This window comes from Monodelphis domestica, chromosome 7 (genome assembly GCF_027887165.1).
Source record: "Monodelphis domestica isolate mMonDom1 chromosome 7, mMonDom1.pri, whole genome shotgun sequence".
NCBI lineage: Eukaryota > Metazoa > Chordata > Mammalia > Didelphimorphia > Didelphidae > Monodelphis > Monodelphis domestica.
In genome coordinates this window covers 40,039,637-40,066,140 of record NC_077233.1, presented here as the reverse complement: position 1 = coordinate 40,066,140, position 26,504 = coordinate 40,039,637, and the positions used below count along the sequence as shown (strand labels likewise).

The window sequence follows — 26,504 nt, the reverse complement described above, 5'->3', positions numbered from 1 at the left end:
CTAATGTTAAGTGAAGATATTCCTTCCTATTTAGTTAGTTTTATGATACAGTGGCCTACTTTAAGAACTTGGTATTTTCAGATCCTTTTAATGCATGTTTCTTTTGAAAAGCCACAGATGATGATTTTCAAGATAACTTGGGTTTCACAACATTCAAAAGATGATCAGAAAGTCAGGGAAAACAAGTGTTTGATTCAAATAATTCTCATCTCCAGTCCTATACATGACCAACATGGAGTTGGTTTTTAAATTTGTCCTTTTACTAATTTTCCCTTTGACTATTTATTAAATAAAGCAAATATTTTGTTTATTCTTATGGAATGTAAGTTTCTTTTTTTTTTAATTCTTTTTTTTTTTTAAATATATTTTATTTGGTCATTTCCAAGCATTATTCGTTAAAGACATAGATCATTTTCTTTTCCTCCCCCCCCCCCCACCCCCCATAGCCGACGCGTAAGTCCACTGGGCATTAGATGTTTTCTTGATTTGAACCCATTGCTTTGTTGATAGTATTTGCATTAGAGTGTTCATTTAGAGTCTATCCTCTGTCATGTCCCCTCAACCTCTGTATTCAGGCAGTTGCTTTTTCTCGGTGTTTGCACTCCCATAGTTTATCCTTTGCTTATGAATGGTGTTTTTTTTCTCCTGGGTCCCTGCAAGTTGTTCAGGGACATTACACCACCACTAATGGAGAAGTCCATTACGTTCGATGATACCACAGTGTGTTTCTCCTGGTTCTGCTCCTCTCGCTCTGCATCACTTCCTGGAGGTTGTTCCAGTCTCCATGGAACTTCTCCACTTTATTATTCCTTTTAGCACAATAGTACTGCATCACCAACATATACCACAGTTTGTTCAGCCATTCCCCAATTGATGGGCATCCCCTCATTTATGGAATGTAAGTTTCTTAAAGTTAAGATTATCTCTGATTATTTGTATTCCCAGTACCCATCACTATGCCTGACAAATATTAAAAACTCAAAGATATATTCTTAATTGATGATTTGATCTAGGCACTAATGGGAATACAAAGACAAAATTTAAAAAGAAAAAACACTTTGCCTTCAAAAAACATATTTCTCCACCAATATGCATATATTCAATGCCTACTATGTGCCAGGCACTGTGCTAGGTATTATGGATTCAAATAAAATAGGTGAAACAATTACTACTCATATGCTTGATATTCTTAGAAGACAAGAACATGTACAGAAGCAATAGAAGAATAATATACAAAAATTCAGAGAAGTTCAATATTATTCATTTAGAAAAGAAGTATACTCAGGATACTTGGAATTGCTTTTAGCAGAACATAATGATCAAGCTGTTACTTTTCAGAAGAAAGGTTATCTAAGAAGCAGAGGTGAGGAAATAATAAATTGCAAGGTGGGAAGAGGACTGGTGTAAAGGTAGAAAACTGAGTTAGAGTGTAGTGTAAAGTCAAAAAGAAGGTCAGCTTCATTGTATCACAGAGTGTAGGGTGAAGAGTGATTTTTGGTGAAGCTGAAAAAATAAGTTGGATCCAGATTCTGAGATTGACCCAGAGATTACGGGGTCAAGTTTACTTTAGAAGTAAAGAAAATAAGTTTAAATTTTATTTGGGAAGACACTTATATATATGTGCTTAAGGATAATCACCTGGGCAACTGTGTAGGAAGTGAACCAAAGTGGGAAGATGTATGAGGCTGGGGGACCAATTTGGAAGCTATTGCAATGATCCTGGAAGTTGACAGCTGAGAGAGAAGTAGTCAGGTACAAAATATATTTTGAAAGTAGAAACAGTAAGATATGACAGTTGATTGGATACACAGGATGAGAGAGCACTGAGTTAAAAATGAGTCTATAAATTTGGTAGAAAGGTTAGATAATGATGCTATCTTCAATAGAAAGAACAAAGTTTCCTATAAGGGAGTATTTGGAGGAAAGGCAATGAGTTCACTTTGGAAAATCTTGATCTTTGAATTGTTTTCAGTATATCCAGTTCAAATATGGTGATATGGACTTGAAGCTCAGGGGACAGAATGTTGCTGAATAGATAGATAGATTTCATCTATAGAAATGAAAGATTTGGTTTAAATAATCATAATTTTTTTCCATAATAGACATGCATCCTTGTCTGAGATGTATGCTCCATCACTCCATGTTGTAAAGGGTGAATCCCAAATAATAAAATACCCAAGTCAGCTGCCAAATTTTATGGTGATTTAATTGATACAGTAGAGAAGATGTTAAGAAGAAGGAAGAAAGAAGGGGCTAATACTGGGCAGATCTAGAAAGTAGGGTTTTGCATTTGAAGGAGGACAGAATCAGCTTGACCTCCAAAGAGGCTTAGCTAAGATGCCTGAACATGAAATCAGCTCCAGGGCAAAACTCACCACCCAACACTCCAAGATGTCCAAATGCTTATCACGCTGCCAGCCAGAGTCATCTCTCCAGGGAAAAAGAAAGAGGCAGAAACTGACGTGTCTTATATGGATGTTTTTATATCACTTTTTTTACATCTCATCTGTACCAATGAGGACTTAGCTTGACTTAGGACAGCCCAGAGGTCTGTCCTTTTTTTGCACATGTCTGTTGAAGGCCATCTTCTCAGATAATTAAATCTTAAGTTTGATGCAGACCTTTCAAAATCTTGGTAAACTGAGTAGGGTGGGGAATGTGGGTTTTCCAAGACCTGATTCTGTTATTCCAAGTATCTCTATTGTTATTGATCAAGAAATAGCTAAATCAGATCTTCTAAAGGATGGTCTGATTAGGGTGGAATAGTTTTAAAATTCACAATGTCCACATACTACTGGTCTCTCATTTAATAGCTAAAATGTTCCTCTTCTAAAAAATTACTTCCAAGGTTACATTATTTTGGAAAAGTGACAGTAAGTTGCAATGGGATACATTTCCTCTCATTCCTTTTTTGGATCATTTTAATGCCAGGAAAGCAAAGTAGGAAACAGGTTAATTTTATGCCCGTCAGGAAACCTGTGACAGGTGTTGCCATATGTTACGACACATTCTTCTGGCCATGGGTCATTGCCTCCAAAGGATCTAATGAATGGCTTGTGGTATTGTGACACAATGAAAGATCCCCTGAGATCTTATGCAAGATCTCCTGACAGGTATAAAATTAACTCATGTCACCACAGTAGTTCCCAAACATGACAGCTCCCAGGTCTGTTAGCACTAAGTGCCATTGTGACTGTGTGGAGAATTAGTTGATCCAGTAACTGATTTCGACAAAAACTGTCAAAGGTCACAAAGAAAAATAGCACCAGACTGACCATGAGAGCTTTATGATACATAGAATGTAAGAGGGAAACTTTTTAATCATATGAAAAGTTTAACTCTGCCAGTGCTACTTATGTTTTCATTCAAATATACACAGAGAGAGAGAGAGAGAGAGAGACAGACAGACAGACAGACAGACAGACAGACATATATAAAATTACTGAGAATATAATGATAAATAAACAGCCCAAAGAAAAAGCCATTGCTCTAAAGATGACAGTCTAATGGAGACATAAAATGCAAACAACTATGCACAAATACAATGAAAGAATAAATTGGAGATAATCAGTGAAAGACAACTGAGGAAAGGGGGACTTTAGCTGGAGCTTGAAAGAGCTAAGAAAGCCAGAAGGAGGATGTTAATTTCAAGAAAATTACAGGCAATAAGAACAATTATTAAAAATTTCCAGTGACAAGAGCTGGACTGTAGGGCATCTGTAGGGCAAAGCATGGAAGTTAGTCAAGGGTCCAGAGAGTATGTGCAAGGCAGGAAGGGCACAGTATATGAAAGACTTAAAAAATAATACAACAAATAATCCTGAAAGTAATAGAGTTCCACTGAAATGATTGGTAGAGTGTCAATATGGTCAGATTAACATTTTGGAAAGAAGTTTTTGACACCTGAACAGAGGATAGATTTGAGTGGGGGAAGGTGTGGCAGACAGATCAATCATAAAATTTCTCTAAGAGTTTAAAATCAGATTTCTAAAAGCCTCCATCAGGGTGGTTTCCCTGTCAGAGAGGCAGGTATGTATATGAAAGATAATTTTTTTAAAAAACTAGGAAAGAGTAGACATTCACAAATTATCACATATAATTCATGAGAGAAAATGAGGAGTCGTGAATGGCACATAGGTTGCAAGCCTGCATGACTGGAATGATAGTGATACCCTTGATAGTAAGAAGGGGAGGTTTTGGGGGATAAGATGAGCTCAGCTTTGGTCATTTTCAGTTTTAAAGTCTATGGGACTACACAGTAATAGCCATGTTGTAAAGATAATCAACTACAAAAGATAGTAGCTCTGATCAATATAATGATCCACCACTCTTACAAAGTTTCATTTTCATAATGAAATATGCTATACCACTCCAGATTCAAAACTTAGATTCAGAGAGTTTATTGAAATATATAGTTTAGTTTCTTTTTATTGTTTTGTTTTTTTCTGAATATGGCTAATGTAAAAGTATAATTTACAAGACTTGTATGATAGGTAATAAAGTCCTTGCCTTCTCAATGGCTAGGAGAGGTGGGGAGAGAAAGGGAGAGATCATTCGGAACTGAAAAAAAATTAAGGGTCTATGAAGCATTCAATTCAAGATGTCAGAGATTAGAGAGTAAAGGTTATGAATGGAAGCACATTAGAAATGACCAAGTAGATACATTAATCATTTGCATTGAGATGATTATTGAAACTGGGAAGTCATGAGGACATCAACTGAAATAGACTAGAGAGAGAAAAAAAGGGCAGAACAAATTATTAGAGGACTGATAAGGTTAGTAAGCATGAAGATCCTGCAATGTAGGCAGAAGTGTGGTCAGACAGATGAGAGGAAAAGGAAAGAGCAAAGTCACAATAACCTGGAGAAAAGAGTATCCAAAAAAAGAGGGTTATTGATAGTGTCAAAGGCAAAACAGATGCAGAAAAACTATTTAACAATTAAGAGATCATGAATAACTTTAGGGAGCTACATTTAAATAAGATCAGAAAACAGTGCACAAATAAGAAGAGAATTTTTTTCAAAGAAAGTAGACACAGCTTTAGAGAATTTAGCCATAACTTAGAGAGTGAATAAAGAATAACCAGCAAGAATGTTTGCAGGTTGGGGAGACATGGACATCTTTAAAGGAAGTAGAGAAACAGCCATAGACAGGGGGCAATAGCAGATTAGAAGGAATGTAGACATGAGAGAAGGAGAGGAGGATCCTGGGGAAGACAGGATGGAATAATTTGTTGAAATAGAGGGTTTTGACTTTGTGAAAAAGAGCCATTATGTACTGTGAGATGGGGGTGGGTGGTAGGTAGGGATAGAAGGAATAAGAAATAAGAAAGGAGGAATGAAAAGGAAACTTTCTGCAAATAGCCTCAATTGTATTTTATTGAAATATGATGAAACATTCTCAAGTGAGAGTTTGGGAGGGAATGAGGTTAAGGAAAGATTAAAAGCATCATTGATAGTGAGTCAGGAGGGGTAAAAAGATTGTCTTGCCACATAGAAATTCTAGTTTAGATTATGCAGCATAAAACTTGTAGCAGAACAAATCAGCAAGATGGGTGATTTTTTTTCTCTAGTTTTATCCAACAAAACAGGTTTTAGCTTGAAGAAAAGAATGAAAATCACAGGGAGGTCCTTGAAGCATCAATGCAAGGGAAAACTTCCTAACCATCACTTATTCAAAAGTGGGAAAATAAGCCTCAGTATAAAATGGATCCTTCATGCCTAGAAATCTTCAGGCAGAAATTAGATAACTTTACTGAGCATATATTAGAAAGAGGATTCTCATATGGACCCATGTTGGAATAAATGGACTTAATAGTTGCTGACAACTTTGAAATTCTGTGATTCTGTAAATCCCATTTAGATGGAGAAACATCCTTTGGAAAAGTTATATGTATTTTCAGTTTCAACAAATGAAAATTTCTCATCCGAGAACAGTAGCAACTTTATTATTCAGCATTCTTACAAGCACATAAACAACTTAGACCACTCAAAAACAGCAAGGAACAACAATGCCTCTCTTAAGTGCCCACTGTTCTCTGCCCATGACATCATACAGACTATCTGCCAGCTTTTTCTGCAGTGAAGAAATAAATATTTCACTACAGATGGCAATTTGTAGTCTTTCCAGATGGCAATTCAATCACTTACAACACATTCTCTTCAATTTACAAATGAGCCAAGCAGAGTTTAAAGGGCAGCAGGTACCTTACTCACCAAGTCTGCCTCCTCCCTCTTCCCACTCCACTAATCAGTTTTGTTTCACTGATGCAAAGAAATAAAAACAGAAATGTATTTTTGCTCTGAGCCAAAAGATACAATAAAATGGATATGGGGGGGGGGGGGGTGAAGGGATAACATCATAGTGCTATAGATTTTAGAGACAACCAAGAATAAAATTTTCCTTTTAAATATGAAGAAACAGAATTTTGGCTAGTGTAAGCAACTTGCCAATGGTTGTACATGTCTGTTATATTGGTAAGCAATGACTGGTTTTTGTTACCCTTCCTAGCATGAAACACTGTCAACTACAAGGAGATTATTAGATGCCCTTCTCATCTCACAAAAACCAAATAAAATTTTAGCACAGTGTCAAGCACATTGTAGGCATTTAACAAATTTTCCTTTCCCACTCACACTGGGTCCATAACCATTTTCAAACCATCATGGGCTATCATAATGGCCTACCAATTGTTTTTTGACTTCCAGGCTTCCCATTTTTCAATTGCTCCTCCAAATGGAAAGACAAAATAATCTTCCTAAAGTATGAGTCTGAATCTCACTCTTTATTGTCTCAATTCTTTATTGTCATGAGTATAAAATGGAATTTTTTAAAATCTATTACTTAAACTCTGCATAATATAACTCCAGACTGACATTTATAATGGGATGTTTTTTAATTTCCTTTCCTATATTTTTTGGAATTATTTGGGTCTCAGGATCATTCCTCCTAAAACTTGATTAATTAAAAGCCTGTCTTCTGCTAATATTAAGCATTCCTGATCAAAAGCTATTCCAAGCAATGTGAAAATTAGAGGTTCTTAGATAAGGATTTGAAGGAAGAATGCCACGTGTCCCTGACTCTTTACCAACATGTAACTTTTACCTGCTCTATTAACCAATTTGTGAACCCCATAAATAGAGTTTAACCTAAATTGGTTTAACCTATTGTCTGTTTTACCTAGGTTTGCTTATGTATGTGATTATGTCTCCAATTAAGTTTGTCTGGGTTTTATAATACCCAGGAAGGAAGTAGGGGATTTTGAATCTTCCTTTTCTTTAACTTTTATGGGCTTAGAACAATCCCTGTCACCCTAATGTAGTTTTATCTATAAAAGGCCTTGTTGGAATTTTACTTATTATTCATTTTTTAAAATTTTGTCTGAGATCTAAATTTAATGTTTTTAAAACCTTTACTTTATCAGCCCTAAGGCAGAAGAGCAGTAAGGGCTAGGCAATGGGAGTTAAGTGACTTGCCCAGGGTCACACAGCTAGGAAGTGTTTGAGACCAGATATGAAGCTAGGACCTCCTGTCTTGATTTTTGTCTCTCTTACACTGAGCCACCTCACTGTTCTGATCTGAATCTATTCTTAAGTATAATAACAAAATTGGATTTTTCTTACCTCCACAATTTCTGCATGTGGGTACATAACTTTACCATATGAACTCAGAAATTACATTTCTCTAGTAACACTTCCCAGATCTTCTAGTGTTACCTCTCCATCCCAGCTAAGGGTGACATTCTCTCTCCCATCTCCATGACTTTGTACAATTTGACCGTCATGCACCACCACCCCCTCCAAAGTCTCAATTGGCTCCCTTAGATTTCCTGCTTCCTTCAAGAGTTCTTCAGGTGACATGTCTTAAATGAAACCTTACCTGATCCAAGCCCCACCTTCAGCTTTCTTCCAAAACTCCCTGGTATTTACTTATGTGCTTACCCTTTGCAATGTCCCAGAAGAAAGCAAACTCCTTAAAGATGGGAAGTTTTAGGTATCTAAGTATCTAACACAATGGCTCAAGTGTTTAATAACTGCATTTGGAACTACATACCATGGACTTTCATGGAGAAAAAAAGTAATATTTATTAAAGTTTTCAACATGTATGACACAAACATTATCAGTGTAGACTGAAAGCAGGATAGGATCTCCTGTGTATCTAGTATAGCTCATTTTACAGATGAGGAAACTGAGATCTGGAGACCTTAAAGGATTTGTCTATGTTCCCAAAGGAAGATAGGGTAGTCAGGCAGGCCTTTTGATCCAGCTATTCCACTACTCGGTTTGTAACCCAAAGAGATAAGGAAAACTATACAAAAATATTCATAGCCACACTCTTTGTACTGACAAAAAATTTGAAAATGAGGGGGTATCCCTCAATTGGGCAATAGATGAACAAATTGTGGTATCTTATGGTGATGGAATACTATTGTGCTATAAGGAATGATTAACTGCTTTTATTTCTATGTGAATTGGAACGACCTCCATGAACTGATTTAAAGTGAAATTAGCAGAACCAGGAGAAGATTGTATGCATTAACCGAAACATTGTGGCACTATTAAATGTAATAGACTCTGATACTAACAGCAATGCAATGACCAGGACAACCCTGACAGACTTATGAAAAAGAATGCTATCCACATCAAGAGAAAAAGCTGCAGGAGTAGAAACACAGAAGAGAAACATATGATTTATCACTTTTTTATATGGGTGTATGATTGAGGGTTTTGGTTTTAAAAGATTACTGTATTGTAAATAATAATATGGAAATAGGATTTGAGTAACAATACATGTATAATCCGGTGGAATTTCTTGTCAGCTCCAGGGTGGGTGAATGGAGAGGAGAGGGAGAGAAAATGAACCATGTAACCATGGAAAAATATTCATAATTAATTAATTAATTAATTAGAAAAAATAAAAAGAAATGGCAGTCAAGATTTTAACCCTTTACCTATAACATTGTATGTGTGGGCATCTGTATCATGAATGATGTGTGTATAAATTCATATAAGCAAAATCACACACATATATGCCCTTATACATGATATATGTTTAAGTAAAATAACATTTTAATGAAAATTTATGTAGTTCTCAAGGCATATTAGGTTCCCAGGACTTTCAAGATTCATGGGTGGGCACCTCATATATATATTCAATTAATTTGTATAGTCCACAATGGCAAGGATTAGATGTCTTATTTCTTTATCTTCCCCTTAGTGCTTAGTTCTGCCTTAGTGAAGGGCTTAGTGTTTCTCCTGAGAACCCAAGGGAAGGTAGACAGCTGTGAGTAAAAGAGGCAGCTTTCAAGTAAAGACTAACTTCTTAATTACCCATGGGGTTATTAAAGACCCTCCAAATGTTGCCAATCACTGCAGTTTTCCTGGCAGTGTGAGGTATCTCTACTGGGTAACTTTGTGATTGAGTAGTGATTTGAGTGAAAAAATAAAAGCCTGATACCTACTTTGCCACACTAATAATGATTTGGCTTATATATATATATAAACCTCTTTATATATATATATAAAGAGGTCATATATAACTAGGTGGCACAGTGGATAGAATACTAGCCTAGAGTCAGGAGAACTCATCTTCCCGAGTTCAAATCTGGCTTCATATTTAATAAATGTTTAACTCTGGATAAATTACTCAACCTTGTTTGCATCAATTCCTCATCTGTAAAATTAACTGGAGAAAGCAATAGTGAATGACTCCAGTATCTTTTCCAAGAAAAACCCAAACTAGACTAGAAAGACTGATACTACTGAGTAATAATAGAGGTTATTTAGCATAGCTCATAGTATTTATGTTAAAGAGGAAGAAAACCCCGAGTTTCAGAATTCCATTTCATATCCATATTGACTAAAAGATCTTAGAACCATCAATTGATCTTTTTTGATGCCAGTTTCCTCATCTCAAAAATCAGATGATAGTTTTTGTCAAAAACAAATGAAGATATACATACATACACACATATGTTATTTTTTGTTTGTTTTTCATTTGTGTCCAACTCTTTGTTATTCCATTTGGGTTTTTCTTGGCAAACGTACTGGTGTGATTTACTATTTCCTTCTCTAGTTTGCCATCTTCCTTTCCTAGTTCATTTTACAAGTGAGGAAACTGAGGCAAAGAGGGTTAAGTGACTAAGTTAAGTGACAGCTAGTAAGTATCAACAGTCAGATTTAAATTCAGGAAGATGAATGTTTCCTGACTCCAGGGCTGGTATTCTACTACTGTGCCACCTATAGGCCACCACTATCTATTATATGTCAGTAATATCCTATCACACCTTTGTTTAGGATCAAATATTTTGACTAGTATAAAATAATAGTCATCTAACCCAACATCTCCATTTTTCAGAAGAGGAAACCAAGGTTCAGAAGAGAAAAATGATACATAAAAAGTCACACACATACTCAATGGCTTCAGACACTCTAAAGAACATGCTCAACTGGATATTCCAGGAGTGATACAAAATCAACATTTTCAAAACCAAAGTTATTTTATTTTTCTCTATAATCTATTCCTTTTTCAATTCCCTTAAATTATTGCTCCACAATGAGTCAATGGCATCTTCACCTTCATGTTTAAATCTTTGTATGATCATCCTCTTTAACATCCAATTAATTGTGAAATCCTATAAATTCTCTCTTAGAATGTCTTTTCTCTGTGATCTGGCCATTATCCCATAATCCAGTCGTTCTCAACCTTTCTAATGCCGTGACCCCGCAATACAGTTCCTCATGTTGCAGTGACCCCAAACCAAAAAATTATTTTGGTGGCTACTTCAAAACTGTAATTTTGCTACAGTTATGATTCAGAATATAAATACCTGATATGCATTATGTATTCTCATTGCTACAAATTGAGAGGTTGAGAACCGCTGCCATAATCCCTTGCAGATCCCTTTAACATTGATGGCACTGTCTTTCTAAAACATTTCTCTACCTCTTCACTTCTATTCAGATCATTTCTTTGCTCAAACCATTTCTTTTGTTCACATTCTTTTTAAAATTATTTTGAATTGAAAAGTCTCATCGTCTCTCCCACTCTTCCTCTTCTAGCCCTTCCCTGAGATAGTAAGCAATCTCATATGGATTTTACTTGTGCAGGCATTGAACATCTCAATGGCTACTTGGTGAACAAAGAAAGACTAGAATTGAAAAAACCTGGAATCATATAGAAATATGGTATATTTCCCCAAAAGTATAATTATAGGTATAAAGATTAAAGCTGTGATTGTATCAACATAAAAAATTCCAAGATGTAGAAAGTATCTCCTCCTTTGCAGGTTAACACCTTCCTTGTCATTAGTAGTTTCAAGAGATTGTTTAAAATCTAGCGAGTTTAGCACTAGAAGGGTCAGAATATAAAAAAACTTCAAAGGACTAAGTCATATCCACTACTGCAGATTCCTAATCCATAAAGAAAATAGATATAATAGGATGAAAATTTTTATTTTAAAATGTCTTTTTGCAACAGCCAACACACCTGTACCTACCTTAAAATGACTTAACAAGTTTTAAAAACAAGTATCTGTCAGTGATGGTAAAAGAGATCAAAAACAGAAAAGTCCCTTTCCATAAATAGAAAAGGGAAAGAAAAATTACAAAAGCACTTTCCATAGCAGGTAAAAGTTAAAAATAAGAAAAGTGTCCATTGATTAAAGAATAACTGCACAAAACATCTATAAATGTAATAGAGCATTATATTGCAAGGAATTAGGACTCTGCAGAAACTATAGAAATATAGGAAGAAAGAGTAAAGACATCAAAACCAGAGCAATATAATCATATTATAATGAAATTATCAATTTTGGATTCATTTGATTAATGACTTAATCAGTAAAGATTTCCAAGTGGCTTCTTAAGTCAGGCACTGGGCTATATTCTGGGAGAAAGGAAGAAGTGAGAAAGATGTTACTTAATGCTTTTATATACTACTTACATTAAAATGTAATCGCTTCCTTTGTTTTAGGAACTTGTGAACCCTTAGTGTTAAATGTCATATATTCTCCTCGTAGCAGGTTTGATAACAGACATTTTTGTGAAATGTGTATGTGTGATTGTGTTTAGGGGAAGCTGTGACACTGGTCTTAACTATTGGATGAATGTATTTTTTTGACGCTGGTCTTAACTATTGGATGAATGTATCTTTTTTTTAAGATGCATATCATTCATTTTTATATATGCAATTATTTCCTATCCTCTTAGATTCATGAATCTTTTTTTACCATCATTTTAATTTAAGGACTTTAAAGCTGGTTAACTCTTCATACTACAAGGTCCTATTGAGTCCTTGTAACCTAAACAAAAACCTTTGTGCCTTTGGAACATTTAGTGAATGTATCTGCTATTGACAATTTTTAAAAAATGTGTTTAGTGCAGCTGGGTAGCTCAGTGGATTGAGAGCTAGCCATAGAGACGGGAGGTCCGAGGTTCAAATTTGACCTCAGACATTTCCCAGCTGTGTGACCCTGGGCAAGTCACTTGACCCCCATTGCCTAGCCCTTACCACTCTTCTGCCTTGGAGCCAATACACAGTATTGATTCCAAGATGGAAGGTAAGGGTTAAAAAAATGTGTTTAGTTTTGGCTGCCATATTTCCCAAAACTGAGACTCTGACATAATTATAACACTATTACTTAGTCGTTTCCATCACGCTCTCTATATTGAGTTTCTTTAAAGCATTGGGGCCAGAACTACTAGATATTTATAGTTTTGCCATTAGTCCTAACAATTTTAATTTCTAACTAAAGGAAGTAAATTCAAATACCTTATTTCTGTTTCTTGAAAAGATTAATTTACTCTTAGCAAGTGGTTTATGCTCAGTTGGTTAGGACAGGGGGTGGCAATTTCTGATAGTAATACCTCTAATTTCACAGATGAAAATTCTGAGTGACATGGTGCCAAAAATGGAGAGTAGGAAGGGGGGAGAAATCATTAAAATGTATTCCTGGCACACCAAACCTTAATTAGACTAGAATGAATACATGAAACTTGGCATGCCATTTCTGAAAAGTTGCCAACCCCTGGGTTAGAAGATGATCTTAATGAAGCCATAGTTGTGGGTTTTTCATCTCTGCATGGCTTTGTTCTCTTCTATGACCACTAAACACAACTTAAACCTAATAGGGTTAACCTCTGTCACCAAGCTTTGCATATAGGTTATCAAAGTATGTTATGAGCAAAAGGCAGAGAAGAGCAAAGCTGAGAGGAGACAGGTCTTGTGAATCTGTGACTGCTCTCATTGATATACATGCATAATTTATAGTACATACAATATTACTGATGGATCATTAGCAAAATTTTATCATTAGTGTAACTTATAGGAAACTGCTTTACTATGAAAAAAAAAACCCAGAAAGTGATATTAGAGGACAACATAATTACAGGTCTTATGGAAAGAAATAACAATTAGAAAATATAATTCCTGGACACGTGTAAGACAAGGGACAGACTTGCCTACACTTCCATACTCCCCAAAATAATCTTAATACTATGACTAGTTCACTTTCAGAAAATTTACAGGAGGGAATAAGAAAGGAAGGGAAAATGGTGATGTGATCAATAGAGAGGCCCATTCTGATGTGATTAATGATCCTAAAAGGACTGAGGTATCTAGGAAGATCTAATGTTATATTAAATGACAAGTAGTATTATCATGGCTTTTAAAGTGCTAAATTTTCCCCCAATATTTCTTTCACTTAAAAAGTCTTCCTTGTATTCACAGATGTTGTTGAATATTGCTTTACCATGCCTATTATTTGGAAAAATAAATGTTCTTTTTGTGCCTAATTATGTTGAAAGTTTCTATCAAGAAAATGCCTAATGCTTGTGATTTCAGAGACAGCATATATCACAACAGTATTTTACCATAGGGTGCTTATTTTCTCTAATAAGTCTGCTAAATAAGATTGTTACAAAAGCATAATCCCTGATTAAGAAATCAGAAAACCTTTCCACAATAGCAATTCACATACAGCATTTATGTTAAGTCAAAGGACACAAATTCTCACCAGTCAAACAATTCTCACTCACATATTCAACTCTTGCTTTGATTTTCTGATTCCTTTCTCTAAAGCTCTACAGATCCTCAGCTTGTCAGCTAACCAAATCCCAGATTTCCTTTGATATGTAGACTTAGCATGAATATATCAGCCTTATTAGCAACACATCACTGACTCCTGATTCATTTTGATGCTCTAGGAAAAAAAATCACATTTCCTAGTTTCAAAATTCTCTACAGATTCTCTCCACGCTCACAGAGCACGCCACTCTCTTTTCACAGTTCCTGTTCTCTCTCTGTCATAGACATTCCCATAAAACGTGGTCTTAACAGCAGTTTGTGACATCGGCAAGAGGTTTCACTAATATTCTCAACCCATCAACCTTTCACAGCAGTTCAAATAGAGAAAATATCATTTTAGATTAAATTCCAGTCAGTTTCTCAGTTCATCTTGGGATTTGTTAGGATTTAGAAATAAGCTTTGTACTATGGAAGTATGCTAGAAATGACAGTTGAAGGGAGTTTCATAAAATGGAAAAAAGATAGGTATTAATACTTTTGGAAATAAGTGACAATTACCACTCTTACCTTAATAACAAAATATCCATTTTAGCTATAATAAAAGATTTAGTCAAGAAAGACTAACAATAGCATAACTGGTGTTTTGCCAATTTTCGTTAATATTTTATTGCCTTATAAGGTTTTTATACACCATTCTTTAAAAAATGGTCTATCCTGGGATATCAAAGGATCATGAATATAGTAGTAGGAGGCATCAATAGTCTAACCTCCTCTTCCCCATGTCATAGAGGAGAAAACCGAGAAGAAAAGTGTCTTGCCCAAGGTCACACTAATATTGAAAATAAATTGATAGAGTAAATTAATAATTTTGCTTCCACTTATAATGATAAAATAATATTCTAGATATGAGAAATATGTGTTAAGTTGAATTAAATAGTACAACTGTCATTACACATTACACATAAGTAGAATGGCTGATATATAGAGATTGCATGAAAGAAAATTACAAGTAACAGAACAATCATGAAAAACATGGATAAAGGACCATAGTTATAGGCTAGAAGACTTTGAGACTCATCCCACATCTGACAATAGGCAAATTATTTACTCACTCAGTACCGTAATCCACTTTTAAAAACTAAATTATAGATGAGTTGCTCATCAGTTTCTGTAGAGTGAGTGAGTGGGCACAGCTATAATTCCCACATAAATGAATTAACGAAATCACTCTTCGCCACTAAGAGATGAAGACAGAGACAAGAGAGGCAGAGAGATAGAGAGAGAAAAAAAATATATTGTGAAGATATGAAGATATAAGATTCAGAATTAAGGAAAATATTTGGGTGTCTTACCCTATGCCTATGATCCATTTTAACAGGCTGACAACTGGTTAACTTTTTGTCTTTCTAAGGTTAAATGGTAGCAAATAAACACCTCCTTTAGATCATAAGGAAATAATTATTAAGGTTTAAAATTACCTCCTTCCCACTCTCATATAATTGAGAGAAAAAAATAGGAAGTGAACCTGAAAAATCTTTCCTGGTCTGCTAATTCCAGTAAAAGGAGCACATTTGAACTAAGAATAAACAGGAACAATAGTAATAGTAATAAAATAATACCAAAGTAAAGGACATGAAACTATTAAAATCTACCCTCTCATTTTAAAAATGAAGAAATAAATGTTCAGTATGACTAAATGACTTGACCAAGTTCACACACGTAGTATCTAAAATGTGATTTAAACACAATTGTTCCTGACTCTTTCCAACACTGTATCTATGCCACCATGCTGGACAATGTGATCAAAATTGCCAAATAATAAAATACTAGAACTATGAGAGATTTTATTATTAAATCACTTATTATTACTTATATTATTACTTATATTACTTATATTATATTATATTATTATTACTTATATTACATTACATATTAATTTATCATTTATGTAATTATTATCAGATTGTTATATTAAAATTAGATTATTCATACATTATATATAATATATATTAAAACAATCTTACTTCAAGAAGTTCATGGAGATGCCATTCTTAGGCAGATACCTGGCAAAAAGCTAATATACCATTAAAGAACTTATTGTGATAATTATTAAATATCACATTAATAAATGTGTTTCTAATTATTTGTTTGGAAAGTATGTAAAATTCCTCTACTTAAGTTCTTATCTTATCATGTGTATTCAAATCAATACTTTAGGGAGGAAAAAATGAATAGGGCAATGTAATTTAAGACCTTACATTGCTATTGAATTGTATATAAAACATTTTAATGGAGTAAATCCATCAGTATGTGCCCTCCTTGGCTCAGAGAATACCCAAGATACATTATTTTAGACTTGGCTAGATGTGATCCCTTGTGAAGATTAATGAGATATCATTTGTAATGGTTTAATTGTTTATATGTGTGCATATGTATTTGGTTGTTTTTCAGTTTCCTATATACATGAAATCTTTTGATGATGTTTCAGTTCCTAAAATACAAAATCTGTATCAAAATTCAGTTTCTATTCCCATTTTTCAAAGGGCTTTCTGCCATTCTAATTCCCTGATGCTAGGGTGTTAAAGGGAAGAGATATTAAGCCAGACTCAACAGAGAAAATGAAAATACCACTCCAAAGGGAAATTAAATATCAATAGATTTCTAATAATAATAAGGAAAATGAAAAATTCATATTTTCCTATGCTGGTAGTATATTGCTAAATCACTTTCTTGTAGTAAACAAGAGGATAAAGTCAGTACCTGGCAGAAGATTACCAAGATGAATTTCAATGTGTGTGTCAGCACAATGGCACTTCAAAAAACATTTCTGGCTTTCCAATAAGAGGACCTGGGTTCAAGATCTGCCTTTGTCACTTCTTATTTATATGATCCAGGAAAGTTACATCACTTTTTGTCTCATTTTTAAAAAGAAGGCATAGAACTAGCTGGTCTTTTAAAAAGGTCCACTACATGCCTGGACATAAAATCCAGGACTGATGAACACAAATTTCCATAGGAGACTGAAGTCCAACATATTTTAAGAGCCTGCTGAGGTGTAATCCCTTCACCAGTGTAATCCTCAGCAATATAGTTTACTAAACTTTTTTAAAATCTATATTTAGTACATTACTCAGATTAATGTTCTTTAGCAACAAAAATATGTCTATTATCACTCAGGCATACTGGCCAAATCCGTTCTAGAAGTTCGGGGACTTGGAAGAGATCTCACAGAATAATCATTCCAACACTGCCAAGAGTAATAGACTTTTTCATGAATGCCCTGTAATTTTCATAAATGAAGATGCAAAGCCCAAAACTGATCACCTAGGGTGGGCACACTGGTGCCAGCGAAGACAAGGAAAACTCTATGCACATCCTAGGAGAAGCTTGTAAGATAGCAATTGCAATAATCTTCAAATTATGACAGGAGGGAGGATTCAACGATGGTCTTGCACAGAGAGTGCCCTCAGAATTAGCACATAGATCTTTGCCAACTCTCTAATCCCTCTGTCTAATTGATGTATAAGACAGCTGGGGCCTTTATTCCCTCATGCCAGAGCATCTAGTCAAGGCAAGCAAAGGCCGTGGGCTTTATGGGGGGCTTTATAGCTGTCAAATGCATATGCACTGTTTCTCATCTCATGATGCTAGAAGACTAACACTTGGTGTTTAGTGTTGGCAGGCTAGACAGCTTTACAAGAATGGGATATGGCCACGTTTAGCACAAGTTGGAACATTTCATGTTTGGGGTGCCAGGAATGACTAGGTGGTAGGTAAAGTGTAATATAGCCAATCCATGTGAATCCCCAAACTAGGATTCATTTTACCTATACAAAGGGTTATCATTCATTCTATCAATGCATTCAGATTTGAAAGCCCACTAAGAGCTGAGATTGGTGTATAATAATATCAATGTGACACAATAAAAAAATGAAAAAAAAAACAACCAACAAAACCAGAAAGTTTAAGTCTAACTCCTAATTCTGATATTTCTTCGTTATCTGGTATGACAGCCTGTAGACAGTGTAGGACATAGAATCCATGAAATTGTTGATGATCAAATGTTGATCTTAACATTTGAATCCTACTTCGTGCCCTTAACTAACTGTGTGACCTTAGCAAGTCACTAGTATTTCTCTCTGTTTCAGTTTCCCTATATGTATATTGGGAATAATGGAATAATAACAAAATCTACCTTACAGGGATGTTATGAGAAAAAATTAACAAATGCAAAGCACTTTGTAAACTTTAAGGCACTATCAATTAATAAAAATTGCTATCAATTAATATTTATACATATATATCAATATGTCACATTTATCTATATCTATATATTTATATATGTGGGTAAAGATCATATATACCTAACATCTGTTATATATACAAATATATAAATTATATGTATGCAGATATGTGTGTATAAAATCAAAATTTCAGACAGTTTTCTCATCTGTAAAGTGAGGATAATGATTTTTACATTACTTCCTTCACATAGAGAGCTGGTATCACAGTAGCTATAGCACTCAACCTGAATTCAAATTTGGCCTTAGATATATACAGAATAATCTGTGTGATCCTAGGCATGTCATGTGATCTCTCTGTTTCTGGTGAACTAGAAATAAGATTAGCACCTACCTCCCGGGGCTTTTGTGAGGTAATATAAGCTCTTATTCTCTGAAAGTCTTAAAGCTCTACAGAAACTCTAGTTTTTGCTATTATTATTATTATCATCATAATAATTTTTGAAAAATTATTATCATGGGAACAATGCTTTCAACACTAATATGGACAGTTAGTTGAGTGATGCAGTGGATAGAGCACCAGGCCTGGAACCAAGAAGACCTTAGTTCAAATTCAACCTCAGTTATTAGTTGTATTCCCTAGGCAAGTCACTTAACCCCATTTTCCTCAACCTGGAGAAGGAAATGTAAAGCATTCCAGTATCTTTTCAAAGAAAACCCCAAATGGGCCACAAAGAGTCAGATAACTGAAATGACCGAACAGCAGCAACATTACTGTGAATTTGAACTGTAAAACTTGTTAAGAATGAGCAATGTTCAACATTATTTGTCATTTAAAAGTAAAATGTGTAGACAATATTATGTACAAACTGGAAAGAAATAATATAGAGTGTCCAAATGCCAATAACAACATTACAGTAATATTATAGACTTAGAGGGTTAGGGTTAAAAAAAATGTTATTCCCTTATGATTACAAATTCACAAATTGACTATTTCTAATAAGTTGCCCTTTCAAAGGTAGTCAGGGAAAATAGTGGTTTTCCTTTAAATTTCATATATCTGAAAGTTGTCTAGATTTAAGACTGAATCAATACCTGTAATGGTCTGTCATCATAATCATTGCAACCAATATCTCCCCACACTAGTCCATTCTGTGGTTGGATGTGATCATCTCATATCTTATCTCCTAGAAGGCAATCCTTCCACAGATTCCTTGGTCCAGGAACTATTTGTAGTCACCAAGAATTCCCATTCCATGGTATAAATGTATTTCACTATCAAAAAAAATTATATAAAGGAAGCTAGGTGGCAGAGGTACATTTCATTACCTCTTTTTTTCTGGGGCATGATAATCAGACACCAAAAGCAAGGTCTGAAAAAAAAATGGAACAAAATAGCTAGCCCAAAACATTGGGATGTTTAACATGTATGGCCAATTTCCAAATCCCTAAATACTCCAAACATTATGTAAGAAGCCCATTTTTAAAAGTCTACTGGTCTCTAGTTACCAAAATAATCAATTTCTGCTATAATTCTAAATAATTTATTAATAAGTTTTCCTTATTAAAAGCCAGAACAGACAGGATCACAAATTGGAAGCTAGAAGAGTGTTTAGTCAGCATTTAGTAGAGCTTTCTCACTAAGCAGGTGAAGAAATATCCATACTAAATAACAAATAGAGGATTCAAAATTCTCTGACTCAAATGTTTTCTTTCCTAAGTAATTTGAATTTTGAATTCCAAAGCACTATATGAGAGAGAATACCCAGAATCCAATACAAACCGTGGCTCTGATTGATTAAAGACATATAAGACCCAATTCTCTCTTTTGTACTTGTAGCACCCAATGTTCATTTTGATTTTAAAATAAACTCATCTATCCTTTGTAAATATACCCCATGGATGCAAGAGAAATTGGTAGGAATATTCAGATGTCAAATAGAACATTTTCTATCTTATATGTGGGGAATAATGAAGCAGATAATTAAGAAATACTCCAAAGCAATAGAATCCTACTCAAATAGAAACAGGATCACTAAACCTGTGGTTCACATAAAGACTTAGAAAACCAAAAATTAACATTATCTACTTTAATGACTCATCTATTTTGTTCATTATTTCTCAGGTACATATTTGTAATTTGGGACTCTTTGTACTCTGGGATGCTGCAGATACATTTGACACCTCTACTCCAGAATATACTCCGTACCATATGACATTTTTAAAAGCACTAAGACACTAATGTTATATATGTAAAGGAACAACAATGATATTAAGCTGTAATTTAAGATCTGGAACAAACATCTAACAAAATCAAAACATCAGAACGATTCTGACTTTCTCAAGTCAATGAATAAGTCAGGCAACAAATATTCATTGTGTTTACTTTGGGCAACACTTTCATTTGACTTACAATTTCTACCTACTCTTGGCTTTAACAAAATCTTTTATAAAAGCAAAAAAACCTAGTTTCATCTTTAAAGTTTGGGATCAGGGTCCTAAAATTATTCATATCTGAAGTCCTAAGTTCAAATCTGGCCTCAGAACCTTCCCAATTGTGTGACTCTGGGCAAGTCACTTAATCCCCAACGCCCAGCCCTTACCCCTCTTCTGCCTTAGAACCAAGATGGAAGGTAAAGGTTTTATTAAATATATATATATTTTCAGATCTATTCATTATTTGATACACTCTTTTCTTCTAGATGCTACACCTCCTAACTACATCAGAAATTCCCAGTAGTCTAGACACTCAACAAAGTAAGACTTATACTCATCTCCCCATTGTCATTTTCAGTCCATAAGGTCAATCAAGTAGGTTTATTAAAATTGCCCATAGCTATTTCCAAAGCTTTCAGGGTATAAAGTTCATTATTATGCATTCAGGAGGGGGAAAGTCTTACAGAGAAAACTTTTTACTACTTTCCCACCGTCATTTAATTAAGAAGAACTAAAAAATTGAGAATTTTTATTTAAATATTTCAGCTAAAATTATATATGTCTATATATCCACTGAAAGATTTACCAGGTATAAGCATTTTGAAAAAAGGAAAAACTTGTACATGGTCATCTTTCACTACACTGACTTGTTGAACACTGTATAAATGAATTAAACTTCCAACTATGCATATGGTAACAAATTTAGTGGCCTTTTCATGAAATCCATAAAAATCAATTAAATTAATTTGACCATTAATTGGATTTGCCTATAGTGATCCTTACAGGACAAGAAAACAGAAAATTACCTTAGCAAAGAGAAATTTAACAAGAAATAAAAATCAATTCTGTTAAAGTAACAAACATGAGCCCATGAATACAAAGAAAAGCAACTTTTCACATGATCTTTTGACTTGACCTGTAGAGGACCAGTCAAAATTTTCTCTCTTTTTGTGAATTTCTTTGATCTCCATCACTAATTCTAGTTAGAATGAACTCTTCTCATCCTGGAATTCTCACAGCTCAGTGCTCTGTGACTTTTTGATGCATAGATCTCTCAAAAATCAAAGAAATGCATTAACAGGAATTTTTTTTAATGTCTGCTTAAAAATAAGGGTCACTTGACTGGAGTCAGAGAATGAGCAGATTTGGAAATATCTGTCATAAAAACAAAAAGCCTCAAAAAAGTTAAAGAGAAAATAGAAATGTGTGTGCAAAAGAACATACTGGTAACATAGCAAAGAATTCCATATCCTCAGATTTTAAAAAGAAATCTAGGAAGTCTTCTACCCTCAGTACTTTGGGAGAAACCTCTTTGGTTAACTGATAAGAACACATGGACAAGAGTGCATACTGATTGATATTACAGTCCTGGAAGTGTTGAAATATTTTTCACTAGAAGAAATGGTCACATCAGTTAGCTCACAAATCCCTTCTATGTTTATTTTTGTTTAGTTATTTTTGTTTTATTTTTTAGTTTTAGTTATTTATTTAGTTATTTTTTTATGTCTGGCATAGAGACTGCAGCAGTCTGCCATTTCTTTCTCCAGCTCATTCTGTAGATGAGGAAACTGAGGCAAACAAGGTGAAATAATTTAACCAGGGTTACAAAGCATGTAAGTGCCCAAAGCTAGATTTGAACTCAGATAATGTTTGTCTTTTCATGCCTTTCATCACCAACTAAGCAAGTAATTTACTTCTTGTATGGGCTCCAAATTTATGCTTAGTTACTAAATTCATTTATATATATGTTAATTCCTTAAAATGAAACCACTTTTACAATAGCACATATCTAAAACATAGTCATTATATACTTAAATAAAAAGAAATAAAATCATGAAACTCATGAGACTGCCTCATTTATCTCAGAAGGTCACTATTAAATGCTTTCTGTATATAAAGGATGATATGGCTCAAGATGGCATAGATCATATGTTCCTGGCTCTTGGGTATTTTACATTCAGTTTGAAGAACCAAAGCATATAGCCAAGAAATACTCAAGTAGAGATGCATGGCAGCACATAAGCAAGTGCTTAGAATGCATGATATGAACAAGGTCCATCAGTTCAGGGGAAGGGCAGAGTGAAAGATCATGATGTCAGAATTATTCATACTCATTAAAAACTCTCTACATAAGATTTGGTGGGGTGGGCAATGGAATTCATCATGCATGCTGCTAAAGCACTTAACTGCAGAGCAATAATGGTACTTCATAGCAGAGTAACTTCCAGATGACAAATTAACATTCCCCTGCCCTCTTTATAATTTTCAAATGGCATCTTAATACAAGACCAGTAATAACTTGGATGAAGCTAAAGTCAGAAATATGAAAGTGGTTTTGTAAATGCAAGTTATCCTTTCAAAAAGTCAATTGTGACCAAGAGTCATATCCTCTCGGTCCATCAATAACACCATGGGGATGAGGGTAAATTAGTTCTTTCAGTTCAGTAAAGGACTTCTTAATGAAAAGGACCTTCACTATCTCAGAGAAATAGACAAGAAGGGGATCAATCCTGCATCCAAAAGGAAATATTTCTAACAAGACTTGTTGGCTTATGTCCCGGGATTATGTGGATCCTAGTTATGTGAGACTCATTCAAAAAAAAGTTAACTTTTACCCATGTTTTCCCATTCACCTGAGCCATCATTTTTAATGTGCCTATTATGTCTAGCACTGAGCCAGATGTTCCATCCTATATTTGACGATTTTGATACTATACTAATGGTTCAGAATGTATCTAAAACTTGAAATCAAATTCAAAAGAATTAAAAGGATCAAATTTAGCTAGACAGGAATGATTCAGGAAAATGACTGAGTTTATTAATATATTTTATGAGTCAATGATGTGTTATGATGGTCAGGAAATGCTACTGCCCTCATCTTCAACTGTATTGAGAAGATTAATGTCCACTGCAAGGGAAATTATGTTTCCCTTGATCCTCGCCCTGGTCAGTCTCTAAAGAGTCAATTTTTTTTTAGAAATTTCTTAATATCATTAGAGGTAACAGTGAACAGAACACTGGACACAGATTCAAGAATTGAATGTAAATCTTTAATCACATTTACTAATTATTTGACCCTGGGTAAATCACTAAACTTTTGCTTCTGCAATTTCTTTCACTGTAAAATCAGGATAATACTAGTCTAGTCTGTCTCAGAGGGTTGTTATTATGAGGATCAAATGAGGTAACATTTCTAAAGTTCTTTGCGAACTGTTACAAGGGAATCACTTTAAAAGACTGATATATATTAATTTAAGGTCGCCCAGGAATCAGCTATGTAATTCCTAAATGAGAAACTCAAGTCAGCCGTCAGCCTTTTTTGGAGTTTAATTACAATAGGAGTAAGAAAGGAATTAGAGATATATATATAGAGAGAAGGGAATAGGGCTTAAATACCCCTTCCGTTTAGGCTGGGCCAAAAGGCCCAAGCCCTTAGATAGCTGAGGCAAAGAAAAGAGATCAGTCCCTATTACTCATGTGTCCAAAATGTAGAAACAGTCTCAGAGGCCCCCACCTTCAGCTTCCTTCAGAGCAAGCTTCCTCAGAGCCCAGGAACCACACCGACCAAAAACTCAACCACCACCCCTAGTCTCCAGACCCTCCTATCTTTAAGGAAACCATCCAAGTTGCCTCCCCTCAGTCCTCACATCTACCAATCATTCTTCATCAATTTCCCTGTCAATGGAGGCTCTCGCTTAACCCAGGACCACCCAGAGGTTTCTGGCTTTTGCACATGTCTGTTGAAGGTCATATTTTCAAATGATTAAATCTATACTCCTTTGCTACAGCCCTTTCTAAATCCTGTTAACTTGAGTATGGTAGAGATTGGAATAATTAAATTTTGATCTAGGCTGCAGCCCTTACTCAATCCTATTAGGACTGAATAGGGTGGAGTATCTCCATTGTATCAATTCTAAAATCAATCAAGACTCAAAGAAATTCCTGTTCTATGCTAAAGCATAGGTCAAAGTTCTTTCCATTGTTCAGCAAAAGGTTTCTGTCCTAAAGTAATCTTAAGAAGGGAAGAGAAGGAACCTCCCATGCCAATGGAGTTCCCATTCCAATAGACTATCAGTAAGAAATTTTCCAAGTATGAAATATCCCAATGGTGAAATTTTCAACAATTATAAGTCTAAGGAAATTTGAGGTTTACAAAACCTTAAGGAGCTATATAAATAGGCATTATTGTCATTATTACTACATATTATTAGTAGAGTCAGATTTTAGCCAAGAGGAAAATTTCCAAATAGTAATATTGACCCAGAAGTAGAAAAGACTGTTGCAAAGGGTAATAGGAACTTCCTTGTAAGAGATTTGAAGAACTGATAGGATATAAACTTATTGGTTCATATTTTGTAAAGGTACTTCATGGCCATTGAAACATTGAAGACAACTGAAGCAAGCACTCTAAAGTGCTCAGGATATTGAAGAAGTCAAGGTCACCCACTATACCCTCGGACTTCACCAATAACTTTGACTATTACCTAGCCACTGGACTTCAAGGACTCTGGAAGAGAAAAGAAGGCTGATGACTTTGTGCAGCTCTGCCTCACTTAAATCCAATTCACACATAAGTCAAGATATCACCCTGTCATGTCATTGGTATACTTTTTAAATAAAGGACAAAGCAATAAAAGGCACTTCTTTCAGGTACAATCTGAACCTATTCACTTAAATTTCAATTCAATAAATTTTTTTATCAAAACCTACTATGTGTCAGGCACATTTCTGAATGCTTGGAATTTAAATAAGAAAGATAAGCCCTGACCTCAAGGAGCTTATACTCTAAAGGGAGAAGGGAGAGTTGGGGCAAGAGAGATTCTTTTTCATGAAAATCTACCATGTAAGAAGGAGAAAGGAGATGTGTGCTGCAAAGGAGATGTGTGCTTGGGAAAGGAGATCATTTGAAGGGTCTTGAACAGAAAGGACTTGAAAGCTTCAGAGTATCATAGGATACACACAAGTGGGTGTATATGGATAGCTAGGCAGCATAATAGAGTTCTGGACATAGAGTTTTGAATGCTTAAATCCAAATTGTGCCTTGGACATTTGCTTTTGATTTAAGGCATGTATCCTCATTGAAAAAATGGCCATAAATTACTTCATAAGAGATCAATATTATCAATTTTAAAAATCACTATTCAGAAATAAGTGAGTTATGAAGATAAACAATTGCAAAGAATTTTGAGATATGAATGAAAAGAAGGAAGTTCTTTTCCCAGATTTACCACCACCAAGCTAAGTGACCTTGAGAAAATCATTACACAATTAGGAAATTAGACGAAAGAATTTTAAATTTCTCACAACTAATTTAGTTCTGAATATAACTCTTCTATAGCTTCATGAGGATGCTTTTATTCTTAGTGATTTTTAATAAAAAATTATACTTCCTTATACATACTTTTGGTAGGATTGAGTCCTATAAAATAGTAATAAAGGCAAGGACTGGACAAAACACCACTCTAGAAGACCAGTACTCATTAAAAAATGATGGGATTATTCTAATGTGTCACTTAACTGATTTTTATTTACTTCTGAAATAAAAAATATAAAATAAAAATTATCATCATTAATTTAAGAGGCAGTAAGCTTGCTAGATAGGTTTGTTTGTCAGATAATCAAATATAAACATAATTTGTAACAATCCAAGTGTTGCAAAGCTGCTGATGCCTCATGGAAAAGTCTAAAAGAAACAATTCCATTGAAGAGCTATTATTTTTGTTATAATCATATTTATCATTGCCCTTCTATAATATTATATCAGTAGAGAAGTTTATAGGAAAATAAACATTCTAATTTC

The 26,504-nt window shown here is 34.5% G+C and overlaps 1 protein-coding gene across 16 annotated transcripts in view; it reads right to left on the bottom strand.

Moving 5' to 3' along the window:
* Positions 1-26,504, bottom strand: part of CHL1 (cell adhesion molecule L1 like) — a 261,865-nt gene that overhangs the window by 143,805 nt on the left and 91,556 nt on the right. Inside the window, exon 1 of one of the 16 annotated variants that reach the window (XM_056804437.1) lies at positions 2,376-2,459. The exons of the other annotated variants lie outside the window; for them this stretch is intronic. The gene's annotated coding sequence lies outside the window, so the exon portion shown is untranslated. Of the gene's footprint in view, positions 1-2,375; positions 2,460-26,504 lie in introns of those variants that run through there. 16 annotated transcript variants of the gene reach the window in all.